The sequence below is a fragment of the Lycium barbarum genome, chromosome 10, assembly GCF_019175385.1.
Source record: "Lycium barbarum isolate Lr01 chromosome 10, ASM1917538v2, whole genome shotgun sequence".
Taxonomy (NCBI): Eukaryota; Viridiplantae; Streptophyta; class Magnoliopsida; order Solanales; family Solanaceae; genus Lycium; species Lycium barbarum.
The window spans coordinates 94876314-94882613 of NC_083346.1; positions in this window are offsets into that span (position 1 = coordinate 94876314).

A 6300-nucleotide genomic window follows, 5' to 3' on the forward strand; every position below is an offset into this window, starting at 1 on the left:
AAAACATGAACATAATATAGTTGGCTAAGAAGCCTATGATTTTCGTGAATTAACTTGTACTTGTCTTGTAATCATGATTTCACGAAATAACTTGTAAACACGGTTTCATGAAATAACTTGTAAACATGGTTTCATGAAATAACTTGTATTTAGTATGTATGTATCTTGTATCATAGCATAAAAGTAATTATATAATATAGTTGCATGAAAACTTGTAGACATGTGGGATATTCATGAAATAATCATTTTTATTTAAAAACATGCATGCAAGAACCCATGGAATAAGAGATATGGGTTTTCATGGATTACGGACTGATTCTCAATAATCATATGGAGTTATTAAGAACACAATGATAGAATCATAGCAATTCATACATAATATAATCATGGACATGGACCTAGGGTTATCATAAGCATAGTATAGAATAGAAACCCTAGTTTTGTAAAGTTTCATACTTTATGGATTAGGAGGCGTGGGGAAGAACAATGATGTTCCCACACGTAGATAGTAACTCTACATACCTTAGTCGCTCCAAAACTTGAATTAAAGACTTGAGCTTTGAAGAAGATTTCCAAAATCTTGAATTCTTGAACCTTGAGATAGGTTTTCTTGAAAAACCTAGTTTTGGAATGATGATTTCTTGTTTAGATTACAAGGATATATATTAGAATTGACTTGGAATAATTAGAGTAGGCTTACCTTGGTGTTCTTGATGATGGAAGAGGGTAGGAGGTCGTTCTAGGGTATGAAGGAATGAAAAATAATGATGTGAACTGATACGGACGAATATATACTGTTCTGAAAAATTAAAATTTTACGTCCAGCAAAATACTGGCCATATTTTGAAATACGGGCCGTATTTTGAAATACGGGCCTTTATTTTGAAATACGGTCCGTATTCCGTATGGACTGCACTGCGTTTCTTCAGTAAAATGGTCATAACTCTTTGCACAGATGTCCGTTTGACCCCCATAATATACCGTTGGAAAGGTATTTCAAAGATCTACAAGTTTCATGAAGGAAGTTTTCCCAAATTACAAATAAGTTTTGAAATAGGGGCCGTGTTTTGAAATACGGTCCGTTTTTAACAATGTAGCCTCCAAATGTCAAATTCCAGAATGATCAGAAATCTTTGGTACCTGTTTACGACTTGAAATACGGGTCGTATACTGAAATACGGTCACTGTTCATGGGCGTAAATCACTATCTTACAACTGAATAGGGAAATTCCAATTCTCACATTCTTTATCTGATTTTCTAAGTCTAGGATCATGGTCAAAGCTTAGGTTCAAGGTACGGGGTGTTACAATATCTCCCTTTTGGGATCATTCGTCCTCGAATGATAAGTCATGGTTAAGAACGTGGCTGGACATGGCTTGAATACATGAACATGAAAGAAACATGACGTAAACCATAAGAGCTTGACATGGTTACGTAGGAACATGGTCATGGATCATCAGAACTGAATACGTGATTACATGGAAACATGTACATGGGGAACATGAAACTGAGTAGCACCTACATGAATGAAAATCATGAAACATTTGTCCTCGATTTATGACTAGTGGTTAAGAATCGCTACTAACTCTGGAATCTACAAAATTTATGGCAGGACTTCCTTCATAATTCGGACCCTCACGATATTTCTCAAATGCTTGTCAGCTAACTAAAGTTCCAACACACAACTCATACGGTATCTTAATACGCATGATGTGACATAACGTGATTACTTCATCTTGTATGTAGCTAACATAAATACTGAGCTGGCTTGAACACACGGATATTGGCTGAATGATTACATGATTACTATACACGGGGTTTGGAAGAAATGCATAGGCACGAATGACATGAGTACTGGAAATAGTCACGAACATGACATGATTACCTGGGCGTGAGATACATGATGTGGGACATAAATACATGAAACTGAATGACATGAATACATGAGTGTTAAACTGTCATGAGATACGAATACGTGTAAACATGGATATCGTAACATGGGATCTGAATGTTGAAAATATGATTGTTACAACATGAGGGTTGAATACTAAGCGCGGGTAGGATTTGGATACTTAGAGACTTGATCATAGACGTTCGTATGTCACCATGGTAATATGAGATAGAAGTATGACTTAGGCTTTGAATGTAAGCGCAACTCAATGTGAATGCGACAGACTTGAGTTATATAACAAGAATATGATCCTAACATAGGTGTTCATAAATCTCTAGCATAGGCATGACATGAATACGTCGAATCTGAGTAGAATACTCCTGAGATAAGTACCATAAGGTACATGAAAATATATCTATTTGAATATAGGAATGCACCTTACTTCTGATTATCTTGTTAGCTGTTAATCATGATTATGAATATCTTAGCTCATCTTGTTCATTCTCGTGAGCGAATTATAGAGGACTGAGAGAAAAGGAATTATTGGTACTATTCATATAAGATACTTTGCTTTAGAGAATAGACATGACATGGTGCATTGTACATGGAGGACGTAACGTGGAACATGCGTACATGGGAACGTGATTCATATGGCATGAAACGTGAATACGTGAATAGCATGACATGGGACATGGGTACATGAAAAATATGGCGTTCACATAAGTATCTGCATACCATGGCGTATAGACTTGAGTTCATGAGCATTGAAGTAAGACTAAGGCATAAGTGTGACTTGCGTGGAGTACAATTGTAGGCTAACTCTTGGGTACTCAGAGACGTAAGGCATGGATAAAACATTACCTTTAGGATTTAGATATACCGAAAGAATAGGACATGGTTCAACATAGCTTACTCTTATCACCGTGAGTAGACGCCCTTGTTATAAATAAGGCACATGAAATAATGGATTATAGGCATGTATAACTCGTTCCTCGAGCATCTAAGACATGGGTAGAAAGTCACCTTGAACATAACGAGGCCTAGATACTTAGCGAAAGGAAAAAAGAATCATGTCGTCATGATCGTAAAACATTAGCTAAAGGAACATAAGCACGAATTACACAGAATCATGGCTAGGACATCCATCTTGGTTCACCTTCATTATTATCTCACAAAATCATCGTTACGATACCGCTATAAGTGGAATGCATAGCGAAATGAATTGGGGCATGAGTATATGGTAACATGGATAACATAATCATAGGGGTCAAAATCATCATCAAATTTGAAAAGCACTTAGATGCTAGAACATGGACATGAGTATAAAAGCATAATAGATTCGTGAGACCTGAATGCAGTTTTTAACTTTAGACATGAGCACACCTGATGTGCGAAATATGAAAAGACATTCCCTTGCATAGCTTACTATCGTATGAAGTCTTAATTCTTGTATCTTAAACGTGGATTGTAAAGCTCTAACATGGGCATGATATGGGTACGAAAGGCACGAGTAGAGTACGTCTGAGCATTAGTACCACATAGTAAATGAATTACTCTGGAATTGGAACCGTTATACCCTTAAAACCCGCTATTCGCTCTAGAACTTTATCTTATAACATAATTACCTAGTACTTGATCTCAACAGCATGAAAAAAATCACATTTTACGTATCTTATCTTGGCTACATGAAACTGTGATCCTCTAACATAATCTCTTTAACACCTATCAACTTACGAAACACATAATCTATATCCGCACCTTATCGCACGATCTCCCCCTTAGTTCAAAAGCAGACATTTAAAGCCTGTGGATCTCTCGAGTTAGCGATAAGTGGTCATCTAGTGGCTCTGCTAATTTCCTCTAAAATACTGATGACTCATTTCTTCCGCTTACTTCAAGCAAGTCTTACTTACTGGGAAAACTGATTACTTAAATGAACGGTTTTCTAATGTACATAACTGGGATGCCAAGCTTTGTCAGTCTTGGGGAAAACTTTTTTCTGATAACTCTTAAATACTCTTCTTCTGTAGCTTGCTCTCTTACTGCTTAGATGGTTTTCTTCTTTCACCAATTTCTATACCTCAAATTTAACTTAAACCCTTTGGGTTCTAACACGCCTTCGGTGTATTCAGACAGTTACCTTAGTGGTGCTAACTTGACTAAGTAACTCAAATCGTACTTCTACTAACTCTGCTAAAAATTTCTAATTCACTGTGTCTATTCAAACTCACTCACTATGCTTCTGTTAACCACTTGCTAGCATCATATTCTCTAATTATTCTCTAAGTACTAAAGTGAAGCATAAGGTTACGTTATTCCTAACTTTTCCTCCTTATCTGACTCTATTCTGGGGTTGTATACTATCTTTCTGAACTATAGACATGAATCACACTTAGAAAACTTCATCTGTCTCAAACAAGGAATTGGAACAACTAACCCCAAACTCCCTATACCCTTTCAAATTTATATCATACTATACACATCAGGGATAAATACTTAATCACATAACCTAAGAGGGAATTATCATATCTTTCATCTCATAGTAATACCTGCTTCTTGTAGTAACTTACTCACGTCATACTTTCTAGGTCTGATCTGAATAAGCTGAAATAATTTGAAACTAACACAAAAAAAAAAATCAATATCGTCTGCTCATGGTTTTCTTATCGCATCAGTCCCTTCCTAGTAATGTGCATAGATCATATGGCAAAAATATATATATCCTTGAAAAAGTCGAGACTTTCTAGTATTACAGGCGGTTGGCTCTTAGGCTATTTCCTGCTCAAAACTACCCTGGAAGTTTATGCCTACTGCGGTTAACTTCATAACATGTTACCTCGTGGGATCTTAAATCTGAACCATCATCCTTATATTATATCTCTATGGTCAAAGAGTCCAAATAAACTTACTCTATAGGGTATATAACCTACGTGAGCTACCATACCGAAATTTGTCTTTCAAATAGTACTAACACCTGATAAACACACCATGCACTATTTGGCAAGTCTTGGGTCTCGAATTTCCTTCTTGCCGCTTACACATTTGATACGTTCAGAATTCGATGGAAAAAGAATGTTACTTACTGCTCTAAGCTTCATGGCACGAGTTAGAATAATTCATGATGACTCTATCTGAAAGCAACACATCGATAATGACTAGATTTACATCTTACTCATCTATTGAGATGAGGCGTATTCGGTAAAACGGGAAACAACACACGAGTCCGAGTGATTTCTGAGAACATAGCTCTATTGCACGATCTAGAGTTGAAAGAAGTGAGACAATCTTAAATGTCTTGGTGGTCAACTATTTATATGTGTGGCGCGCGCACACATATAAAAGTGACCCCACTGGACACGGTTTCATAGACTCCCTAAGACACTTGAACCTAGGCTCTGATACCAAGCTTTGTCACGCCCCGAACCATGGCCTGGGCGAAATACGACATTCGGTGCCTTACTGCATGTGACCGAGCGAACCACATGGCTTGCTGAATCATCATGAGGCATAACATGAGCGGAATATAACGTGAATGCATGATGAGCCTTTATAAAACGTAGTAAGCCATAATACTTAATAAAAACACTTGTTTAAACATGAGTGCAGAAATAACATGAATGAGCCAAAATGGCTATACGACTCCGAATGTCTGACATAACATAATTGACTTGTCTAGTCTATGAAACCTCTATCATGAGTCTGACTGGAAAACATACTTATTGGAATAAGGCCCCCAGCATACCTTAGATGCATAACTAATCATAAAACAAAAGTTGACTAAACCCCGAATGAGATGGGGCTCACCAATAAGCTGATATGAATGCTGTCCTACTGAGCAGATGTGTCGTCCTGTATTTCAGTACCTGCATCGTGAAATGCAGGCCCCCGGGAAAATAAAGGGGACGTCAGCACATTGAATGTACTGGTATGTAAAGCAACTGAGAGAAATAACATGGGACATGGAATAACATGATAAGAACTGAAACTGAAAACCTGGACATGAGCATGAGCATGAGCATGAGCATGTGTATGTGTATATATATATAAATATAACATAAGTAAAACATGATAAGTAGGGAGAGCATTTCATAAATCGACATGTGATATCACCACGTGGGTACGTGGAGTCTGGTACCTCGCCGGACCAGCAGAGCCCTCATACCTTGCCAGGGTATAAGGTGGTAACGTGCCTGATGGATCCATTCAGTGTAAAATTAAGGTATCGTCCTAACTGGGCGGAGCGATCCTTGTCCTATGGTGGCTACATAGTTTCAGGCTATCTGAGCCTTCTCGGTAATTCGTGCAACTCCCAAAAACATGAACATAATATAGTTGGCTAAGAAGCCCATGATTTTCGTGAATTAACTTGTACTTGTCTTGTAATCATAATTTCACGAAATAACTTGTA